General features: G+C 36.2%; 1 long non-coding RNA gene and 1 pseudogene across 3 annotated transcripts in view; one reads left to right on the top strand and one right to left on the bottom strand.

The window, feature by feature from the left end:
• Positions 1–9,795: 9,795 nt before the first annotated feature.
• Positions 9,796–10,333, bottom strand: LOC140528331 (peptidyl-prolyl cis-trans isomerase A pseudogene; annotated as a pseudogene).
• Positions 10,334–16,008: 5,675 nt separating this feature from the next.
• The window catches only part of LOC140528340 (uncharacterized), a 196,860-nt gene continuing 187,587 nt past the window's right edge, over positions 16,009–25,281 (top strand). For all 3 annotated transcript variants that reach the window (XR_011975147.1, XR_011975148.1, XR_011975146.1), the window contains exons 1-2: positions 16,009–16,269; positions 20,093–20,175. This is a non-coding gene — a long non-coding RNA (uncharacterized lncRNA). The remainder of the gene's footprint in view (positions 16,270–20,092; positions 20,176–25,281) is intronic.

The following is a 25,281-nucleotide window of genomic DNA, read 5'->3' on the forward strand; positions in this document are numbered from 1 at the left end:
GATACTTCTGGGGACTTGTACGTTTTCAGTTCTTCCAAGGTGGTATGATCTAATGAGAGGTGTATGTACTACTCTCCTGATCTGTGTTCTACTCTGTGAGAGACCACAAGCACTCTTTTCTGCCCTGAAACTGTGAGGAGGGTCTTTCCCCTTCCTCTGTGACTGCAAGATGTGCTATGCTAGTTCTTCTCCTTGCCATGGGACTGCCTCCCAGGACCCAGATTCCAAGATGGGCAAAGCAAGAGTCCTGTCTCAGAGTAGGCAAAAAAGTCCCCTGTACTCTCCTTCTGACCAGTTGTTTGATCCCCTTACTGTCTGTGCACTGAGAACTCCAGAAGCAACTCTTGCTGCTGCTAATTGATTCACTCCCAAAGTCTTGTTCCTTGTTTGCTTGTGCACTGTGCTGGACACTTACCCAGGTGTGACAGACTTATCCTGCTGAATTTCTAAATAGGCTGAGAGGTCTAGAAATCACCATGGCTGCCAGTGATTTGGTCAGCCTGAGGTCTGCTTTGGATTTGTTAGAGTCAGGGCTGTGCTGGTGCCACCTGGGCTAGATTGTGCTTCTCTCTCACCCTAGGGTAGCAGACCTTTCCTGCAAACCTTCCAAGTTGTGTTGGATAGGATATTTGTTTCACTCCATCCTTTTGTGGGATCTGTTGCTCTAGAATTTGTTTAGAGTCATTTTTAAAGGTATTTAGAGGCTCAGATGAGTCTCTGGCTTTACCCTGCCATCTTGACTCCCCCCTACAAATTCAAATTTAATGGCATTCCCTTTTTTTCCTCTAATACTACAACCAACCTGGGGCATCCTTAGTGAAATAGCTTTCTGAATGTTCTCCCCAAAATAAATCCCCCTTATGACTAGAATGCTCTCTATTCAACTCTACCTCCAGGCTTCCTTCAAATTTAATCTAAAATGTCATCTTTAAGAAAACTTTCCTGGTATCCCATAATCCTAATAATTTCCATCTATGGTTTTCTCCATAATCCTTTATATATGTAATTTGTACATTCCTTTCATGTTACTTCCCCTATTAGACTATGAGCTCCTTGAGAGCAATGACTATTTTGAATTTATATTCCTAGCATGAAGTATAGTGCCTGACCCACCACGACCAATTAATAAATACTTGTCAACTTGTCTTAGCTGGACATGACAGGAACTAAGCAACATCACAAGAACTGGAATTGCCTATAATCTAACAGCAATGTGTGGGAATGAGGGGGCAGTGGCAGTTTATTGTGAAGCTTGGTATTGTAGAGTTTTTGATGTATTTTGGGAGATTATAACATAGAGAATGTTTGGGGGTGAGAATGAAGGCATGTGACTAGACAGCAAGACTAAGGGATAATGAATATGGAGACTGCAAGGCTCCAGTATCTTAATACTAGTGTCTTCTCTGTGAGATTAACTCCAGTTTGCCTTGAACATTTTTTATGTGCAGAGTTGTTTTCATATTGTGTCCTCTGGTAATTTGTGAACTTGTTGAGGGCTAGTATTAGCTTTGCTTTTCTTTGGATCCCCAGCACTTAACACAGTGTCTGGAAAATTGTATGCACTTATTAAATGTCTGATCTTAGCTTTTAACATGAAGTTACTTCTCTTGAATTTTTACATTGGCATTGGGTTGCAAGTATGGGAGCAGGTTGAGAGTAAAGATTGTGATGCCCACTCCTCTTGTTTGGTTGATTGTTGTCCTTCATTCTCAAAGAGGACCAAAATAACATCACCATAATAAAGTCAAGTTTCAATGTGTCCAACTGTGGCTGATCAAACCAAGATGAGCTTGGAATGCTCTACCACAGATTGGGCACAGGTCATCTATGTGAACATTTGGGGTGGATAATTCAAATTTGTACATCCCATGTTTCCTTCATGCTATCTCAATTCTGCTTTGCTCATAGAGCACAGAATCCTTTCTGATGTGGGCATGCTGTGCTGAACAATCCTGTGTCAGTTTCTCTCATGTCAGACAATCAAATCCAAAGTTCTTGAAAGAGATCTTGAGAGTGTCTTTGTATCACTTCTTCTGACCATCATGTGATCGCCTGCCCCATGTGAGTTCTCCATAAAATAGTCTTCTTGGCAAGAGTACATTTTGCCTTAGAACAATGTGGCCAGCCCATCAGAGTTGTGCTCTCTGAAGCAGAGTATGAATGCTTGACAGTTAAGTTCAAGGAAGGACCTCAGTGTCTGGTACCTTATCCTGCGAGATAATCATCAGAATCTTCCTAAGACATTTCGAATGGAAACGATTCAGTTTTCTGGCATGGTGCTGGTAGATTGTTCATGATTCACAGGCATACAACAATGAGGTCAACACAACGCCTCTGTAGACCTTCAGGCTAGTAGTCAGTCTAATACCTCTTCTCTCCCATACTTTTCTTCATAGCCTCGCAAACATTGAGCTAGCTCTGGCAGTGCATATATCAACCTCATGTACATGCCTGGAAAGTACACTTTCAAGATCAGTGAACTTATCCACACCATTCAAAACTTCTCCATTTGTTGTAACCGATTGTTCCTTGTATGGATGGTGTGGTGGTATATAGTGACATATTGAATACTGTAGAATGTATAATGATAAGAGCTGTGAGATTTCCTTTTGTCTAGGGCAAACTGTCAGAAGTATAGGCATAGTGGAATTCACTTTCAAGGTTTCTTCCTATAGGGCAGTAATTTGAGGCTGGAGAGGGAAATAATGCTTGTCTCACTTCATAAAGTTGTTGGGAACAAAACTGTGGACTATAAAGCCCCATAAAAGTATGAGATATTATTAGGAATAATAAATACCTCCTTGATCCTTAGCTTCCTCATCTGCAAAATGAGAAGAAAAAAGCAGATTTGATCTGTATCACAGTATTATGAGAACACTGTAAACTCTATAGTCCTATAAACAAATAGCACTTATTATTGCTATTCATCCCATGTTGGGTGACTTTTGATCTTTCTTGATTTTTTATTTCAGTGGGAAGTTCTCCCATCACCCTAGTCTCCTGATTCTGTTGAAAGTGTGGATGAATAGCCTCCCCATGCTTTTCCACTGCTTATCCTCGAGTTTCCCTTTTTCACCAAGATGTGCTGAGTTCAGTTAGTCCTTCTGGCATCGTTTGTCAAAACCTCTCCCCTGGGCTTTGTAATATTATTTCTAAGATGGCCCTAACACTTGGCAAATTGGATATTTTCCACCCCTCTCCTGGGATATTGCTCCTCCCTCCACTATTGTCCAGCTGGCTTGGTATTATTATGATGATTATATGTAATGGGGTTTATGTAACCTCAGCTGTCAAAGGCGTTCACAGCAGTCAGATCACACTGTCTTAAAATGCTCCATTTTTATTGAAGAAAGGAAAAAAATACAAATTAGGCATCTGTAATTACCTCCATTTAATGTTCTCAGTAAACCACCCTCCAAGTTGGCAGTGGGTAAGCCCTCTTATTGAAACCTTTAGCTTCCTAGAAGTTTGACTTCCCTAGTGTCTTTTTTGTTGTGCATATGTACGTATGTGCTTTTGCATATGTATGTGTTTGTGTGTGTGTTTTTCCCTCTGAGTTTCCACATGGTGAGTGCTTCAATAGAAGTCATTACAGTTCTTTAACTGCTGCTTTTATCCCTTGCTTTATTAGCAGCTGGAGATGCCTTTAAATCAGAAGTCTTGACATGGCATCCAACAATTCTTTGGAGCATTTTTATCAATTCAAATATTGTTTTGTAAGGAGTAGTTGGGATATTCACCAATACTCTAGAAAGGGTTATTAATCTCTCCATTCTTCCTACTAAATGTTACTCAGAAGTTCCTAATTTAGCAGATTGAAAAGATTCACCAGAGATCTTATCCACTGTCATCCTCCTAGTCTTGCTTTGATGCTGCACCATGGCATAAATAAAGGTGACCCTGACACTGCACCAAGATAAAGAGGTGGCTCAAAATCTGTCTTATGGATAGAAGACTCAGGCAGGTCTTATCTATAATTTGGGATGGGCATTATTGACAAAACATAATAATAATAACTAACATTTGTGTATCAGGAGCTGTACTAAGCACCTTATTATTATCATCATATTTAATCCTCAGAACAATCCTGGGAGATAGATGTTTTTATTACCTCCATATTACAAATGAGAAAACTGAGGCAAACAGAGATTTAGTGGTTTATTCAGGGTTGCACAGGTGTAATCACATTTGGACCCAGATCTATCCTGATTCCAGGCCAAGTACTCTAGCCAAACATTGTGCCAAGGATGGAGAAGTCCATCAATACAGGAATGACCATTGAGATATATGTGTTTTGGGTGTATTATTATGGTATAAGAAATGATGAGAGAGATGATTTCAGAAAATCATGGGAAGGCTTATATGAGCTAATGCAGAGTGAACTGGACAGACTCAGAACATTATACACAGTAACAACAATATGGTATGATCAACAATGAGTGACTTAGCTATTCTCAAGAATACAATGATCCCAGACAACCTGAAAGGATTCATTAAAAGCAAAACAAAACTTAAACAAACAAACAAAAAACTTTCACCCTTCTCCAGATTAAGAGCCCATGGCATCTGAATACAGACTGAAGGTTTCTTTTTTTCTTTTTTCTTTCTTTCTCTGTCTCCTTCTCTTTCTGCCTTTCTTTCTTGCTTGCCTTCTTTCTTTTTCTTTTTCTTCCTGTCTTTCTTTTTCTTTCTTTCCTTTCTTCCTTTTCTTTCTTTCTTTCTCTCTCTTCCTTCCTTCCTTCCTTCCTTCCTTCCTTCCTTCCTTCCTTCCTTCCTTCCTTCCTTCCTTCCTTCCTTCCTTCCTTCCTTCCTTCCTTCCTTCCTTCCTTCTTTCCTTCCTTCCATCTTTCTTCCCAGCTACCAGCTTCTCCCCTTCTAATATTTCCTTGAGTAAGATACCAAAGGAATCTTTGTAATCATAATATAGGTCAGATCATATGACTCCCTTGTTTGAAAATCTCCCTATTATCTTCATGAAGAAAAATTTACTCTAGAATTGAAAGTCCTTGAAATTTACCTCCAGATTGCCTTACCAGAAATAACTTTGCTGTCCTTCACACAGGTGATATTTCATCCAAAATGATCTCATTCCCTAAGATAATTCTGCAATATCTGTGCCTTTGCCTAGATAGCCCACCATTCTCAGATTACATTTCTCCTTCTGTCTTTTAGAATCTTTAGTTTCTTTCAGGATGCAACTCAGACACAATCTTGAAAAAAGTCTTTGCTGAGCCACCTAATTTGGTATGTTATCCCCCGGCCCCCCCAGCTCAAATTATCTTGTATTTATTTATCTCTTTACATGTTGTTCCTTTAAAATATAAGCTACGTAAGGGCAGAGATTTTGTTTTTGCTGCTATTGCTGCTGACTTTTTCCTTCCTTTTTATCCCTTGAGCCTAGCATAGTGGTTTCAATATATTAAGATGATTAGTCAGGTTTTGTTGAATTAAAACAAGAGATACATGAATGATTCATGTAAATAAAACTACAAAATACTCCTTACAAAATTATAGGAATATAAATGGGGAGATAGTCATAGTTCATAGTTAGAGTGTGCCAATGTAACACAAATGTCAGTATTACTTGAGTTGCTTTACTGATCAAATACTATACTAATCAAATTACAAAGAACATAATTTATAGAATTAGAAAAACAAAAACATAATCCATTTGGAAAAATTAAAGTTCTAGGTCTGCAAGAGAAATAATAAGTAATAACTTACATGAATGTGGCAGAAAAAGGACAGTTCTCAGATTAAGTCATACAGCTGTTATCAAAATTAATGGGTATGGGTTAAAAAAATGGAAAAATAATGGAACAACCTAGAAAAGCAATAGATATAATTGAAGAGAGTAGCCAAAAGTTTGATAAACCCATTAACTTGTTCTTCCTCATATACTAAATTATACTTCCTTTCTTTGCACTTGTACATAGGGTACCCCATATACCTAGAATATTATTCCTTCTCACCTTTGCCTCTTAGAATTTCCCAGCTTCCTTTACTACTACTACTACTACTACTACTACTACTACTACTACTACTACTACTACTACTACTACTACTACTACTACTACTACTACTACTACTACTACTCTACCACCACTACTATGACTACTACTACTATTACAACTACTAAGACTGCTACTACCACTAATAATAAAAATGTTACTAGGTAACATTTAGATAGTACTTTAAGGTTTGCAAAGCATTTTACATATATTATTTCATTTGTTCTTCACAGCAGCCCACACTAGATAGTTACTATAAATATCCCTGTTTTATACATGGAGAAAAAGATTCTACTTAAGTGCTGTATCTTACATGAAGCCATTTTCTTATACCCTCAGATACTAATACTAACTCTTTCCAATTTACTTTATACAAGTTTAAGTGTATTTTGTATTTACTTAAATGCATATGTACTATTTCCCTCAGCAGAATAAGTGTACCTGAGGACCAGGACTATTTTGTTTCTTGTTGTTTTTGTCCCTAACTCTTATCACAGTGCTTGGAACATAATAGCCATGAAGCAATTTTTTAATTAATTGATTGATTGATTGTTAAATTGTTAAACTTTATTTTTGTTTTTCAATTTCTTTTAACATTATTGTTTTTAAATATTGTTTCAAAATTTCTCTCTTCTTCCCGAGCCTCCTTCACTCATTAAGAAGTCAAGAAATATATCAAATATACACATAAAGTTATATAAAATATATTTCCATATTAGTCATGTTGCAAAGGAAATAATAAAAAGCAAGAGAAGTAAAGGAAGTGAAAAAATATTCTTCAATCTATACTCAGAGTTCATCAGTTCTTTCTCTGGAAGTATATAGCATTTTTAATCATGGGTTCCTTGAAACTGATTTCGATCATTGTCTTGATCAAAGTAGCTTAAATCTTTCACAGTTGATCATCCTTACAATATTGCTGTTACTGTGAGCAATGCTTTTATGGTTCTGTTCACTTCAATTTGCATCAGTTCACATAAGTCTTTTTTACATTCTGGTCATTATTTCTTGAAGCACAATAGTATTCCATTACAATAATGCACCACAACTTATTCAGTCATTCCCTTTTTCTTGGACATATTGCCAATTTCCAATTCTTGTCCACAAAAAAAAAAAAGGTGCTGCAAATGTTTTTGTACATATGAGTCCCTTTTCCTTAACTTTTCTCATTTTGGAATACTGATTTAGTAGTGGTATTCCTGGGTCAGTTTTAAAACCCTTTGGGCATCATTTCAAATTGTTCTTGCCAATGGGATATTCATAGCACCTATGGCATCCCCATGCAATTCTGAATCCCAAAATACAACAGACTCTCCACATGGAACACAGAACCAAAACATTTATTCAGATACCAGAAAGCCAAATCCATTATAGTAACAAAAACCTCTACACAGTAGCAATGCAGAGAACAACACCATCCTCAAGCTTTCTCCCAGCTAGGCTTCTCACAAACCAATCAGGTTCCCTTAAACACAATCACAAATGGGCTTCCCTTAGATAAAATGCCCTTCCATTCTGACTGCCACCTTGATCATTTCCTCTAAGCTTTGCTCTAACTCCACCTCTCCCTGTTCTATCCATCCAGCAAACTCCTCCCACCACAGACTCCATGTGACTTAGACTTTCATGTGTCCCAGGCAGGTCACATGGGCCTATTAATGAATGGGAAAGATTTCTCCATTTAAATTACCTTTGCAGATGGTTGGACCAGTTTTCAACTCCATCAACAGTGCATTAATGTACCTAATTTTTCCACATAATTTCTAGCATTTATCCTTTTCTTTTTCTGTCATATTAGTCAAAGTGATAAGTATGAATTGTCCTAATGTGCATATCTTTAATCTATGGTGATTTAGAGCATTTTTTCAAATGACAATAAATAACTTTGTTTTTTTTCTTCTGAAAACTCTTCATAACCTTTGAACATGCATCAACTGAGTAATAACTTTTTTTAAATATAAATTTGCTTCAATTCCCTACATATTTGAGAAATAAAGTCTTTATTGGAGAAGTTTGCTGTAAAAATTTTGCTAATTTCCTGAATTGCTTCTAATTTTATCTACATTCTTTTTTCTATGAAAACATTTTTTTTTAATTCATATAATCAAAATTATCTATTTTATTTCCTTTGATCCTTTTATTTCCTATTTGGTCATAAACTCTTCCCTTATCCACAGCTCTGACAGATACATTTTTCTATGATCCATCAATTTACATATGATATCACTGTTTAAATCTAGATCATTTTCCTAGATTGACTTCATTTTGATACATAAAGTGAGATTTTTGTCTATGTCTTGTTTCTGCCAACTGCTTTCTAGTTTTCCCAGCAATTTTCTTTTTTTAATATTAATTTTATTTATTTTTAGTGTTGTACAATCACTACCATAAAACTTAGGTTTTTTTCCCCCCACTACATACCTCCCACCACTTCCCTCCCTCCCCGAGATAACATACAATTCTATATAGGATCTACACATACATTCCTATTGAATACATAGCAATTTTCATCAGCTGGTGAGTTTTTGCTCCCAGAGCTTAGCTCTTTGTGTTATCAAACACTAGATTGCTATGGTCAGTTAACACTGTCTATTGTATAGTTTGTTTCACTGATCCTCTACTGCATGTTTTAGGCAATGTCAGATGTTTTTGATTATTGTCACTTTGTAATATAATTTGAAATCTGGTACTGCTATAGGCCTTCCTTCATATTTTTTTCACCAGTTCTCTTTTGGTGGTTTGGCACTATGTAAGTAAATTAACTTAATTAGAATTGTCATTTTTATCATAGTAGCTCAACCTACCAATAAACAATTTATATTTTTCCAGTTGTTTAGAACTGTCTTTATTTGTGTGAAAAGTACTTTGCAAATGTATTTATATAGTTCCTGGTTTTGTCTTGGTATGGAGATTACTAAATATTTTATATTGCCTGAAGTTATTTTAAATGGAATTTATTTTCTGTTTATTTTCTGGGTCTTGTTGGTAATGTAGAAAAATACTGACAATTTATGTGGGTTTATTTTATAACCTTCAACTTCACTAAAGTTGTTAATTGTTTCAGTTTCAATTTTAGTTGATTCTCTAGTGTACTCTAAGCATACCATCATATCATCTGCAAAGAGTGACACTTTTGTTTCCTCATTACCTCTATATTCCTTTAGTTTCATTTTCTTGTCTTGTTATTTTCATTAGCATTTCCAACACAATATTGAATAATAGTGGTGATAATGAACATCCTTGCTTTGCCTCTATCTTTTTTTGGAAGATTTCTAGGTTATCTCCATTACAGATAATACTTTCTCTTGGTTTTAGATATAGTACTTATTTTAAGAAAGGCTACATTTATTTCTCCTGTGTTTGTTTTTTTAATAGGAATTACTACATTTTGCAAAACATTTTTCTGTATTTATTGATATATTCGTGTGTTTTTATTGTTTTGTAATTGATGTGTTCAATTATGCTTTTAGTTTTCCTAATATTGAACCTGATCTGTATTCCTTGTGTAAATCCCACCTGCTGATGGGGTATGATTTTTGTGATATATTCCTGTAATTCCTTGCTAGTATTTCACTTAAAAGTTTTTCATCAATATTCATTAGGGACGTTAGACTATCATTTTCTGTAGTTTAGTTTTTATTTTATAATCATAAACTTAACTCTGTTGTCTAGCCAGACTTGTGGAAGGAAAAAAGGAAATGAAATCCAAAGAGAGTTGCAGCAAGGGAGAGCACAAGGATTACAGAATATAAGAGCAGATGGGGTTCTGGGATGCTCTCTCTGGCTATATGGTTTGGTGGTTAAGAGAAAAAATAAAACAAAAATAATCTTATGAATTGTCCACAGTCTGCGATGGTGATCTTCTTACTAGTCTTGCCATCCTGAGAAGTGAAATGCTCCATAGCTTTCACAATGCTCTCGCCTTCTTTCACTTGGCCAAAGACAACATATTTAGCATCCAACCAATTAATTTTCATAGTACAGATTGAAAACTAGGAGCCATTTGTGTGGAATCCACCATTTGCCATGGACAAGATGTCAAGACAAGTATGCTTCAGGATAAAGGTCTGATTAGCAAATTTCTTCCCATAGATGAACTTGCATCACCACCATTATGGCATGTGAAGCCACTACCCTGGCACATGAACCTAGGAATGATTTTGTAGAAACAGTATCCCTTGTAACCAAATTCCTTCTCTCCAGTGCTCAGAGGACAGATTTTTCTGCTATCTTTGGAACATTGTCTGCAAATGGCTGAAAAATAACTGGCCCAGGAGCTTGTTATTGACAGCAATGTCAAAGTACACATTGGGAATGTCCATGGCCACAGAAACCTGGGTTGGGCATGACAGCAGAGGCAGAGGCAGTAGGGATTAGGGATTGATGTCTGGTAGGTGGAATCAAGACAAGGACTCCCACTGGCAGCATCTGCAAAGCCTATAGTTTTCTTTCTCTGTTTTTTTTTCTCTCTCATTTACATGAGAAGATCATATTTATTTCATAAAATGATTTTGGTAGGACTCGCTTACCTATTTTCTTTTTCAAATAGGTTATATAATATTGGTATTAATTATTCCTTTAAAGCTTGGTAGAATTCACTTGTAAAACTATCTGGTCCTGGGTTTTCCCCCTTAAGGAGTTCATCAATGGTTTGTTTAATTTCTAGTTCTACCACAAAGTTCTTTAAATATTCTATTTCTTTTTTTTTTTTTATCTGGGCAGTTTATATTTTTGTAGGTATTCATCCATTTCACGTAGTTAGTTTTATTAGCATGTGATTGAACAAAATAACTCCTAATAACTGCTTTAGTTTCATCTTCATTGGTGATACTTTCACCCTTTTAATTTTTGATATTGTTAATTTGGTTTTCTTTATGTTTTAAAAATCAACCAGTGGATCATCTATTTTATTTTTAAAGATAAAACCTGCTCCTAATTTTATTTATTAGTTCAATTGTTATTATTTACTTTCAACTTTATTCATCTCTCCTTTGATTTTCATGATTCCTATTTTAGAGTTTAATAAGAGATTTCTAATTTGTTCTTTTTCTGGTTGATTTAATTGCTTTAGTTGATTCATTGACTGCTCTTTCTCTCTTATACTGATATACATATTTAGAGACATAAAATTTCCCCTAGCCATTGCTTTGACTACATACCATATATTTTATGTTGTATTATTGTTGTCATTCCCTTTAATGAAATTTTTTGTTGGATTTACAAGTTTTTGATTCATTCATTAGAAGGAGATGATTTATTTTAAATTGATTTTCAATCCATATTTCTGTAGTCCTTTATTCAATTTATTTTTAAAAATCGTATTATGGTCTAAAAATATGCATTTATTATTTCTCCTTTTCTGCATTTGGTTGTAAAGTTTTTCTTGGGCACCCCTTTTCTGTGAGATAATTTTCTTCTTGTTATTCTCTCTTCCCCAGTTTTCCAGTCCATATCCCTCTTTCTCACAGATGCATTTTTTTGAGATCATCTCAATATATTTGACTCACTTCTGTCCCCTCTGTCTATGTAGTTCTTCTAACTGCCCTAATAATTATATAGTTATTATAAGTTACATGTATCATCCTCCCATAAAGAAATGTAAAAGATTTATCTTATTGAGTCCCTTATAATTTCTTTTTTCATGTTTTCCTTTCTATGTTTCTCCCCTTGTATTTGAAAGTCAACTCTTTTATTTATCTCTTCTCTTTTTTAAAAACAGGAAGGCTTGCATGTCCTTTGTTTTGCTAAGTGATCATTTTTTCCCTGAAGCGTTATATTCAGTTATATTGGATAATCTATTTCTGGTTTTAATCCGAGCTCCTTTTTCTTTCAGCGTATCATATTTCAATCCCTCTGCTCCTGTAACATAGTAACTGGTAACTCTTGTGTGATCTTGACTGTGCCTCCATGGTATTTAGATTATTTCTTTGAATCCATTTCCTCTGACTTCAAATCCAGGATTTTTTTTTAAAAAGTCAGTTCATTAATCAATAAACATTGATTAATTACTTTCTGTATGTTATGGATGATGATAGTACCAGGGAAACAAAGAATGGCAAAAAACAAAACAAAACAAAACAAAAAACAAACCAAATATATCATCCTGGCTTTCTAGGAACTCATATTTCATTAGGAGAGACAATGTGAAAATCTTTTTTTCCCCAAATATTAGAAAAATATAGTCAGAATAGATGGTAGATAATTTCAGAGAGAAGGCATTAGTGTAGAGAAACCTGGGAAGAGCTTATTGAATGTGGTAGGATTTGATCTTTACCTTGAAGAAAGTCAGGGAAGCTAAAGGTGCCTTCAAACATAACAGGGAAATATGGAGGGGTTGGGGGGGGGGATGATGAGTTTTGTTTTGGATGTGTTGAATTTCAGATGTCTACTACACATGCAATTGGAATACCTGAAAGGCAGTTAGAGATGAGACACTGAAGTTCAAGAGAAAAGTTTGAGTAGGATAGGGAAATTTAATATTCATCAGCCCTGGAAACTGATCAGATTACTAAGTGTAGTAGTATAGAACACGAAGAGAAGAAAATCCAGTATAACCTCATGGGACATCTACCCTATCAAGGGTGTGAACTGGATGAAACAGTACCTGAGGGATTGCCCACTAATTGGGAATGACTGAACACATGAAGATATCTGAAGTTAATTAAATATTTGTTATTCAGCCATTTTTCAATCATGTCCAACTCTTTGTGACCCCATTTGGGGTTTTCTTGGCAAAAATATTGGAGTGGTTTGCCATCTCCTTTTCCAGCTCATTATCCAGATAAAAAATTGAGGAAAATAAGATTACATGACTTGCCCAGGTTCTCACAGCTAGTCATTGTCTGAGGGCAGATTAGAACTCACTAGGAAGAGACTTCCTGATTCCAGACCTGGCACTCTATCCACAGTGCCACCTTAGCTACGTAATATTGCGCCATAGAAAAATAAACAAAAGAGCATTTTCAGAGAAATCTAGGAAAATTTTTTTATGAATTTATGCTAAAAATGAGCAGATCCAGTTTATGGAATAACATTGTGACAAAAATCAATTTTGAAAACCTGAAGAAGTACTCTGATAAATATAGAGAACATCAACGATTCCAAAGGACTGGCGATACCTCTTATTAGAGAGGTGATGCAAATTGAGGCTTTTATTTTTTGGTGGGAATATGTTTCTCCTGATGTTTAAAATTTTTGTTTTCCCTATTTTTACCCATGTGAGGTGGATGAGGGAGAGAAAATAGACATTTATTAATGGAAAAAAAATAAATCAGCATCTTTTTTAAAGGCTTATAGAACATTTTTCTTACAGCATCCTTTTGAAGTAGACAGTGCAAGCATTATTGAGCACAATTATCCCATTTTACAAGTGAGGAAACTGAGATTTGACAAACTTTATGAGATTTTTCCCATGGTCAAAGAAAGTTTCAGAGTGGATTTTGATCCCCAGTTTCTAATCATTACATGCAGAGCTTCCTCCAACCACTCCGTCCCCCTGCATTAGAATGCTTTATCTCTCAAGTGAAACCATGTGGTTCATCAAAAAAGGAATCTAGAATATAGTTCATTCAATAGTAACAATGTTATGAATGCAAGCTATCTTCCTGATATGCCACTATTAGATTATAAGGTTCAAAATAAGAAGGAAAAGGGTGGTGGTGGAGAAATATGAAGAAATAAGAGTAAATACTGGAAAAAAGAGTGATTATCAGACTAGAATTCCTTTATTCTTTCTCTTTCTTCTGGGGCTGTTTTAAGAAGAGGATGCTTATCCTGGGCAGTAACTACTTCCTGTTTGGTCAGGATTATTATACTCCACCCATTACAGAGAGAAGGAATTACCTAAAGACAAGGTGGGTAGTTATGAAAGGTTGCTGATGACATTCTAGATTAGGAATGGAAACATAATCAGAGTTTATTTATGATTATAGATAATCCTGATTATAGATATAGACAAATATGATTATAGAAGTTTTTGGATAATATATTAAAGAAATTAGACAGATAGGATGATAGAATCATAGAACAACAATTAAAAAATTTCAAAAGCCCTGGTCCAAGCTCATCACTTTACAGAGGAGGAAACTGAGGCCCAGAAAAGTTCAATGCCTTATTTAAGTTTAGAAATAAACATTAGAAGCGAGATTTGAATTCATATTCCTGATTGAACTGATCTTCCCAGAACCTCCAGTTGAGGAGGGCTCCCAGGCCAATCATCTATTGATTACCACTTGGTGGATCATCTTGGTTGAATCTCCCTTATGCTGCTGATTCACTTATCTTCTCCTCTCTTTTCAGCTTCTTTTTACGCATTGTCTTCCCCAGTAGAATATAAGCATCTGGAGGGCAAATACTTCATTTCTCCTTGTTTGTATTCCCAGGGTGTAATATAGTTTCTAGCACCTAATAATGCTTATTGGTTGACATTAAGTGTTGATAAGCATTTAATAAGTGCTTGTTGGTCTACATAAGAGAAACCTCACTCTCACTCACTGATTACCTCTAATGTGAACATTGGCCTTGACTAAGATGCAACAGGTAGAGAAATGGCCCTTATTCTGGTAATCGATTTCATCTGACTTACAAGCCTAAATCTTTTTAGTGCAAATATTTATAGCACTGTCCTTCCAACTTGAGGAATCTGTAATTGTATAGGCATATGAACTTCAGTGGAATTTTTCTTGAATTATGCTACTTAATTTGAACAACTTCATGAATAATAGCTTTTTTTGTATAAGTGGTTGACATTTTGAAAGTTCCTGCCGTATATCTACATGTGATCCTTATAAGAAACCTAAGAGCTAAGTAGAATAAATATTAGTATCACTTCAAAAAATATAGGTAACTTAAGACTTAGAGACCTGCACAAATCATTAGGTTTTTAAGCAGTATAGTCTCACTGGTTTCAAGTTTTCTAGTTTCAAGTACTGTATTCTTTTCACTCTGTGCCACTACATTTCCCACATAAATAAATAGGAAATAAAAAAGGACAACCAAAACTCTCTATGAATCTTTTCATACACTAGGTATCTCACTTGGAAATGTTTTAGAATTCGGATTTAAAATGACCAACATTGTAAGAGACATACTAGCTGAAAAGAACATTTGAATCTGGGCTTTAAAAATTCTATTTATAGACATACATAACTGATCTTAATAGTATATATCTCTCCTGCCTTTTACTGGTATAAAATCCTTTTAGCCAGGAAGATAGATGGGGAAGGGAAGAAAGGAATATACTTTTTTATTCATTTTTTTTCAGTTCCAAATTCTCTCCCTTCATCTACTCTCTCCCTTACCCATTAAGAAGGTAGGAAACATAATATCTACTATACAAATGAAGTCATTCAAAACACATTTCTGCATTAGCCATGTTCTAAAGGAAGAAGAAAAAAAAGAAAAAAGGAAAAATCAAATGCTTCAATCTGTACTCTGATTAATTAGTTCTCCATCTGGAGGTGGGTAGAATTTTTCATCATGAATCCTTCAGAATTGAGTGGATCATCGTATTGATTAGAATTACTAAGTCTTTCACAGTTGATTGCTTAAATTTATTTATTTTTAATTTTTTTTATCTTCAGTTCTGAATTCTCGACATTCTCTCACCCATTCAAAGGCAAGAAATAATAACATATATGCATATGTTCAGGTTTAGGGGTACTAGGACCTCAAAATAGTGACATGCAGGTCCTGCGTGAATTAATTTGACCCAAGTCTTCTTTCAGCCAAGGAAAAACAAAGTTTATTAAAAATCTGCCATATTAGACAGACTCTTCAGGAATCTGAGCATCTGTGATGTTTGTACTGGCAATCTGATCAGATTGAATCTCAGCACCTTAATGGAGGCCTAGATGGATCTTAAACAGAAAGATTGCGGGAGGGATCTAAGGTTGGCCAAATAATCTGAGGTGATAGGAGGAGGGATCTAGGGAAGATCTTGATGGGAATGGCCAATAGGCTGGGGTGATTGTGAGGTAATAGAGAAAGACCAGGAACACCAGGGACCTGGACCACATAGTGAAGGGAGATTGAAGTCTAGATAGGATCAAGGGTGGGAAGTAGCCAGAGGCAATCCAGAGGAAACAAACAATTAAGACCTGGGCTAGATTAAAGGTAAGGGAGAATTGGGCAAAGGAGTAATGAAAGGCCAGTTGAGGGGATTATAGCCTCAGGCAAAGGCCAAATCAAGGGGAAGTTTGAAGGAGAGCTCAAGGGGATTTCCAGAGCCTGTACCCTCCCATCGGTCATCACATCAAAGGTATTGGTCCTCCCTGAACACACTTTACACCCCTCACATGCTTTGGGTAGACACCTCCCTAACTCACCAATGGGTTTGAGAACCTTTGGTTACTCTCAACCTGGTTTGGCCCATCTGCTGAAATGATTTACCAAGGTGTGTCAGCTACACATGCTGCAGCTTCTTGGGGCCACAAGTGAGAGTTAGGTGGAACAGATATACACCAAAGCTGGAAAGAGCCCTGAAAAGGGCTCTGCAAATAGATTGTCACAGGACAATCTATTCCCTTTACCCTTATAGAGAAGGACAATGGAGGCATCCTTGAACTCCTGGGGGATAACCTTCTCTTGCCATATAACCTGGAAAATTTCAGTCAGCTTTTGTACGAGCAATGGTCAACCTACCTTGTAATCTCAGCTGGAATAGAATCAGCACCAGGTGCTTTGCCACATGAAAGGAGCCTAATGGCCCTCAAAACCTCTTCTTCAGTTGTAAGTTCAGCTAAGGAGGGATTGACTTCAACCTGAGGTAAATGTTCAATGGTCTCAGCATTGATTGATGATGATCTGTTGAAAACACTATGGAAGTGTTCAACCCATACCTCTAGGATCATGTCCTTATCAATGTGGCTCCATCAGCACTGAGTCACTGTGATGCACCATAGGTTTTTGATCCATAAATATCTTTCAGGGAATTATAAAAGCGCTTTGGATTGTTACTGTCAGCATAAAACTGAATTTCATCTACCTTCTTACTGAGCCAAGAATCCTTCATCTCTCTAAGCTTTGCTTGTGCTTTGCTTTTGATGGAATTTAAATGCTGCCTTATTAGAAGTAGAAGAACTATCCTCCTGGTAAATCCTATGGAGTTCTCATTTTTCATCTAGCAGCTTCTGAATTTCCCAATCATTTTCATCAAACCAGTCTTGGTGTTTGCGAGTGTTCTGAACCAGAGGAGCAAATGCAATGCTGTACACCAAATCTCTGAGAGCTGCCCACTCCTTTTCTGCTCCACTGTTACCAATTGTGTGTTGGCTCAACTTTCCTTCCAAGTCAGCAGCAAAATGTTCAGGCTGAGAAGAGCTCTAATTTGTTGACATTAATTCTTCTGGTAGTCATTTTACCTTGGGGACAGCATTTTTGATGAATGCTAACATTTAGCTTGGAAAGGATAAGTCTATGATCAGTCCAGAACTCTGCATTACACATTGTCTTTGTCACTCTCACGTCTTGTCTGTCTCTTCTCCTTACAATCACATAATCTATTAAATGCCAGTGTTTGCTGCTAGGGTGCATCCATGAAGTTTTATTGTCTGTAGGTAAAAGGGTGGTGATGAGAAGGTCATGTGATGCACAAGGCTTCAGCAGTAAATGACCATTGCTGTTGCTGTTTCCAACTCCATTCCTCCTTTGGACTCCCTGACAAGTCTGGTAGTCTGAACCCACTCTAGCATTAAAGTCACCTAGAATTGTAAGCTTGTCCTCTTTTGGCACATTAATGATATAAGCGTCTATAGGTCTTTATAAAATTTTTCTTTGACTTCATCAGTGTGACTTCAGAAAGGGCCAAGGAACAGTTGATATGGTATTTGCTGCCTGACAACTCCAGGAGAAATGCTAGGAGCAGAATAGAGGTCTATACACAGTGTTTGTAAATCTGACCAAGGCCTTTGACACTGATAGTCATTATAGTCTATGGAAAAATTATGTCAAAATTTGGTTACCCAGAGAAGTTCATCAATATATGTTTTCCCGGGTTCTGGATAATGGACAAAGCTCTCGTACCTTCCCAGTCACCAATGGAGTGAAACAGGGCTGTGTGCTTGCTCCTATGCTTTTTAGCATGTTTTCAGCCATGTTGACAAATGCTTTCAATGAGGATGAACACGGCATCAAGGTCAACTACCATACTGATGGTTAAGTTCTTCAATTTGAAAAGATTACAAGCCAAGACCAAAGTAGAGGGAGTATTGGCGCATGACTTTCTGTTTTTGTCTAACATATTTTGGATTTTTACTAAAGTGTGGTGGGAGGCAATTTGGGGTCACTCAGTAATAATAAAGCTGTCCTGTGTAGCACTAACATTAGCTAAGTGTAAAACTAAATGGAAGAAAGGAAGGTGGGAACAACAGAAAAGGATCTGAGGAATGATTAAGATGTAAGAATAATTATTGTTCATGAAAACTTGTCTACTAAGTATTGAAAGGAAGATTTAAAGTCAGTTCTTCTAAATTTTTTAGTAGCTGAAACTAATAATAACTCATATTTATATAACATTTTTAAGTTTCCAATATCCTTTCCATTACATGCATTACCTAACTTGAGCCTTACCCACAGCTTGTGAAGTAGAAATGGGAAGCACTTTTATTCACATTCTGTAGAAGAGAGAACTGAGGCTCTTAGAGGCTGAATATTTTGTTCATCATCTGAAAACTAGTTAAGGGTGAAATGCCCAGATTTTCTGACTCTTAAGTCCAAACCAGTGAAATAATGATGTGAAGACAGGTAGTTCTGATGAGGTTCAGGGGTGATTGGGGGACCCCAAAATACCAACAGTCCGGGTCTGCTGGAATGAATTCTACTCAGGCCTTCTTAAAGCCAAAGAAAACAAAGTTTATTAATGATTTGCCAAATTGGCTTGCCTCTTAAGGAGCCTAAGCATTTGTAACGCTTGTATTCACAAGCCGGCCAGATAGATTCCCAGCTAGACAGCATCTGAGCTGGATTGAATCTGAGGGCCTTCATGGAGGCAAGATGGAACTTAAATACAGAAAAGAGTATAGGAGGGATGGGGGTGGGGGTGGGGGTGGGGGTGGGCCTGGTAGTCTATAGCCATGGGAGAAGAAGTTTGGGAAGGAACTCCAAGGAGGATCAAAGGCTGGAAACAACTGGAGGTAATCAACAAACATCAGACTAGGGGGTGCCTAGGTGAGAAGAAGGTAGGGCAATCAAGAGATAACAGACAGTGGTCACAGATTTGAGTATGAAAGGCCAGATTCTGTGAGGAGATACAAGGAGTGCTCAATTTAAGTATGAAAAGTCAGATTCTGTGAGGAGATACAGGGAGAGCTCAATTTGAGTATGAAAAGCCAGGTTAAGTGAGGAGATTCCAGGGGAGCTCAAGGAAGTTCCTAGAGTCTGAACCATCAGTTCCACAGAAATCATATAATGGAAAATACATTCCTGGGTACTCCAGAAAGCAAGTACTTAAACTAGGAGAGTGTGAGACTATGGCAAAGGCATGAGAATATTTTATTCAAAGAGATATTTTCCTTTTCAAAGTGATGGGGATGAGATCTGAACCCCTAAAAGGAAAAGACCATGTCTTTGGGATCTGGACCCCAACATGTGGCCCAGGTCCCTGGTGTTTCTCCTGGGGCACCCAGCCCTTCCCAATTAATCCTTTCATTGTGGGCCTCATTGTCTGCACCTGGCCCCACCCTAGACCATCACTCCTTAATTCTATCTAGACCTCTTTCCTGTTCCCAGACTACTTGGCCATTCTTAGATCACATCCAGATCTTCCCACAGTCTTACTGTATAAAAGGTCTATCTTGACTCCATTAAAGTGCTAATTCCTTAACAATCTGGCCTGCTTGCATTAGCAATACAAATGCTCAGATTCCTTAAAAGTCTGGCCCATATATCAATACAAGCTCAAAATATCTCCTACCCCAATCTGTATTCTAATCAAACTTCCCTGTGACTGACAGAGGCTTGGGTCTAATTCATTTGAGGCAGGACTCACATTATTTGCCCTTGAATTTCAAGTTTCCAAACACCCCTAGATCACAACTAAAGTAGTCTTGCATTTTGTGATGCTGATATTTCTCCGAAATTTACAGAATTCTTCTTTGATACTCTTGCTAATGGTCATGGCAAATTCCTTTGCATCTCTTCAATGGTGGTAAACCTTCCTTCTTCAAAGGTCAGTGAGAATTTTGAACACATCAGAATGCCATTGCTTTACAACCAAGAATGATGTAGAAGGTCATGGATTATGCTGGCAGCATAAAGCCAAAGTGGGCACAAACTATAAAATCATAAAGTTAATTTTGTGTGTGCCTATGCATGTTGATTTTGTGTGTGTGTGTATGTATGTGTGTGTGTGTGTGTGTGTGAGACAGAGAGAGAGAGAGAGAGAGAGAGAGAGAGAGAGAGAGAGAGAGAGAGAGAGAGAGAGAGAGAGAGAGAGAGAGGAGAGAGAGAGAGAGAGAAAGAAAGGAGAGAGGAGAGGACTTGTGGAAATTGTAAAAACCAAAGTTTTTAAGTGTATTCTGAGCAGACAGCCTTGTTAGAATAAATATAATTCCTCCTGCAGTGAATACTTAATAGAGAAACACACTTATTTGGATGAATAAGTTCTACTGTGTTTGACAAATAACTAGACTCATCATTTTATAGTCCAATCTGATATATCCATCTTTTTCACTTGCTTCCCTAGGTACCAATTAATATGTGGGAAACACAGTTAGTGATTCATGATAAAAAGAAAAAAAAATCCTGCTTTGAATTTCCAACTATTGATTCATATCTTCTCCCTCTCTGATATAATTCCCTGGACAGCCTAGGGAGACAATACTATGTGACAACTTTATAGGACATCATAAAGAAACTATACCTCACAATCTACCATCTGGTTACTAATTCTCATTTATAAAACTTCAAGCCATGGTGTTGCATGAGAAAAAAATTAATAATTAACAATTATTATGGTATATAATATATAATTGTAATTAATAATAATAACAGCTAGCATTTAAGGTTCACATGACATTTTGCATATATTAAATCATTCTATCACAAATCTTAGGAAGTAGATGAAATTATTATTTCCATTTTATAGATGACAAAACTGAGACTGATAATTCAAATGATTTACCCACAGTCACACAGTGTTTGATGCTGGATTTTGTCCTATGTCTTCCTAATTCCAGGTTCATTTATCTATCTGCATCTGTCTGTTATTGTGAGGAATTGCATTGACCTGTAGAATAAGAAAAGAGATTCTTCAATTTTTTTGTAAGGGTGGGGTTGAAACCCTATCACTACTTTTTATCCTTGACACATTAGATTAGAGCATATCTTAGACAATCAGTTACAGGCTTTAAAACATGTGTGAAAACACCTTGAAACTGTTTTATGAAATAATACAAGGATTTTATTGTAAGTGATTGAGAGATTTCACCATAACTTTCAGGACTTGTGTAAATTTAATGAGCTGATTCAATTGGATCATATCAAGAAATTAAGTGACTGTTGTATTCTAGCTGAAATCTCTCAGTAGTAACTATCTGGGGTGGAGGGAAAGGGAGGAGTGACCTCAGCTGAACTTCAAAGAAAACACAGATTTGGTACTTCCAATTAGCTTCCTAGTATAATTTGTTCCCTAACCTATCACCCCTTGAAAGCATGAAGCAAGTGCCATTAAGTGCATTGGGAGCTGTGACTACAGAGTAAAGATTAACTATACTTAAGGGGAATTTCTTGAGAATTACATGAATGAGAGAGAAGTACTTCCAGCAACCAAGAGATGTGAGGTACTCATTTTCTCTAAATCTGAGCACATTTTCCTCTGGACTGTGTAGGTACTTGTGGGAGAGTATGCTATAGACTCTGGGGAGAAGCGAGTATTTGGTTTCAAATGTTATTTCTGTTACATTTTAGTAAAAAATAAAAAAAAAGCCTTTCTAAAAGATACTGAAGACTGAAAATGTGGGAAAAGGAATGCATCATTGTGACTTAAGTCAATGGTAATTTAACCATTTGCATTAGAGAATTCCGAGAATTAGAGAATAACAAAAAAGTAGAGAATGACTTCCTACTAATTTGAGAATATGCAAAAACCCTTGAGAGCAATATAACCTGACTCTGAGACTTGAGATATATATGCAGAAATAAAAATTAGAAAAAAGATCTTCACAATTTAAAATTGCTTCACAGTGATAAGTATGTAGTTCAAGGCCATTGGGTTAAGCATCGAGACATTATCATGGATTATAAAGGTGGTAATTTGTATTATTTTCAAGTCTATTGAATGCCTGTCCTTCATACCAAGAAGACACTACCTATTCATCTCAACCTCTCCTAGTCTTTGTGACATTCAAGACTTGGCTCAACCACCACCATCTACATAAAGCTTTTCTTGTTTTCCTTCTTTCTGATGGTCCAAAGGTCAGCAGGAGAGCAAAGTAACACAACAATTAGGTCATAGAATGACAGATAGGAAAACAATTTTAAAACAGAGAACATAGAATATCAAAGATTTAATTGATACTTGTAATGATTTGATCCAGTCTCCTTATTTTATAAGTGAGGAAATGGAAGCCCAAATCATTTAAGTGATTTATTCAAGCATTTGCAGTGATATAACAGACCCCAGATCTGAATCTAGGTTCTCTGACTCCAAATCCCCTACTCTTGCCACTACTTCACACCTAACTCCTAATAATAGAAAACATTTTTTAGCCTTTAAGGGTAGTAAAGTAATTTCATTCAAAAGAACTGATAATAAAGTTTGTAATATAGTTGTTTCAGGTGCCTACAGTGGTGAAGGGGAGAGTGAGTGAACCTAACTGACTGGAGCATATTGGCAGATAATAAGTGCAGATGCTCACATTAACACTTTTCCAAATAAAAGTAATCAGGTTTTTTTACTATTTTAGGCAATGATTTTCTCCAGGAGCTATAGATATTTACAAAGTCTGTTTTCAAAAGGTGAATAACTTTCAGCAAAAAAATCTTTTTGCTTTGACTTTTTCTTTTACACCTACAGGTGTGAATTACAAAAATATCCTAACTGACTGTTAAGCATTTCCTAAACAATCTCCACAATTGGAATGATTTTCATTATTAATTTTATCATTTGATCTGAATATTGTTTTAACAACCCATTTTTAAGTATCAAACTATTATTACTTTTGTTTTGACAAATAGTGGATGGAAGGAAGACTAGCAAGTCTTATCCCGTGCACAGTGATGGCCCCAATGTACTCTGCCCTGATCACTTTCAATCTGGATAACTTTTTAGTTTGGTTACCATATTTTACCAAGGATTTTGAATAGCTGAAACCATACAGAAGAGACTAGTAAAGATTGTGACATGATTGGACCCCTTACCATATGAAGACTGCTTGAAGTAATTGATATGTTCAGTCTAGAGAAGAACAACATGAGGAAGAAGAGATACAAAATATTTGAACTTCCATCAAGTTGAAGAAAGCTTACATTTATTTGACTTGGCCTTGTAGAAAAGTAGGAGCAATATCATGGGTTTTTAAGAGGAAGAGCAATGTAGCAATGTAGCAATCTTCCTGTTAATGAAAGGTATCAAAAGTGGAATAGATTGCTTTGAGACAATTATTTACCTACAGACTAGAGATCTTAAAAGATGAGGCTGAATGACTATTTAAGGGATTAACCTTATTGAAGGCTGGTACTAGATGACCTAGGCAGTCCTATCCAACTCTTAATATTTTATAACACTGTGTGATTTATTGAGAGGTAGTCAAATAACAATGAGCATAATTATTTGCAACAAGAAATAACATAAAATATCAAAACTTATTGTGTACTGGTTCAACTGTTTTAGACATACTAACTACCTGAAATTGTTGCTTCGAAGCAGTTTCATAACATTCTGGGTTTTTGATAACTCAGTCTAGTTGGGCTCTTTGTGCATGAATCAATAAAATTCAGTTTAGTTCACTAAATATTTAGTAAGTAGATACTATGTGTAAGGCACTGTGCTAAGTGCTATGGATACAGATGAAAAAAAATTATATAGCTTCTCACCCTACTCAAAAAAGGGGGTGAAGACACATATAGATATGTAAATGAAAAGTATCTATGAACTTTTACAATATAATTTCAGGAGAGAAATGACTGGAGAGACTCCTTACTATTTTGAAGTAAGCAGTAGATTCTATAAGACAGAGGTGAGAAGGAAGATCATTTCAGAAATGAAACAAAGACATGGAGGCATAGATCTCATCTGCAAATTTGATAAGCATTCCATCTATGCCTTAATTCAAGTCACTGAAAAAATAAATAGCACAGGGCCAAGTATAGATGCCTTAGTTTCTTAGCTGGAGACCACTGTCCACAATGACATAAAATTATTGACATCTACTCTTTGAATCCAACCATTTTGCCGCTTGGAATCTGTATGATTGTACCATCAAATCCATTTCTCTCCATCCTCTCCCCCTAAACGGTAGGAGATTCCTTTTCAAATGCTTTGCTAAAAGTCAGGTGAAATAGATATGTGGCATTCTCTCCCTTGTTTTCTTTATCAATAAGGTAAAAAAAAATAAAAAAGGAAGAGGTGAGATTAATTTGGCATGGCATGATCCTGGTGAAGGAATGTTGACTTTTGATGATCACTGTTTCCTTTCCTAGATATTCACCAAACATCTTTTAAATAATCCTTTATAGATTTTCCAAAGGAACTCAAGTAAAAAGTACTGGTCTATGCTTTTCAAACAATGTTCTTTCTTTTCCATTTTTTTTTTTAAACTAGGATGCCACTTGCATTTCTCCAATCTTGAAGGACCTCTCTCATTGTCCACAATCTTGTACCTCTCTCTACATTACAATCATAACTGCCTATCTTTTTAGGGACCTATGGGTATATGATTCATCTCAGCCAGGAAACTTTAATTCATAAAGAGAAGCCAGGAATAACTAATATTGAGTATCAGTTCCCAAGTTTTTATTTTTACTTTCAAGTTTTCAATATAAAGGTCATTCTTCTTTGTAGAGAATACGGAAATGAAAGCAAAACTCAGTAGTTCTACTTTTTGTCTTGTCAGTTATAATAGCCTCTATTCTCCTCCCCCCAATACAAATATAGTCTCCCTTGATCTTCTTTTTCCTAGGAACTTATCTAAAACAAACTTTTTAGTTGTCTTTAGCTTTCCTTGACAGTTGTAGCTCATTCTGATCTTAACATTCCTGACCTTATTTTTCCAGGATCATGACATGCGCATATTCTGTTATCTGGCCTTCCTACTGTCTTTTGTACATATATTAA

This window comes from Notamacropus eugenii, chromosome 1, assembly GCF_028372415.1.
Source record: "Notamacropus eugenii isolate mMacEug1 chromosome 1, mMacEug1.pri_v2, whole genome shotgun sequence".
NCBI lineage: Eukaryota > Metazoa > Chordata > Mammalia > Diprotodontia > Macropodidae > Notamacropus > Notamacropus eugenii.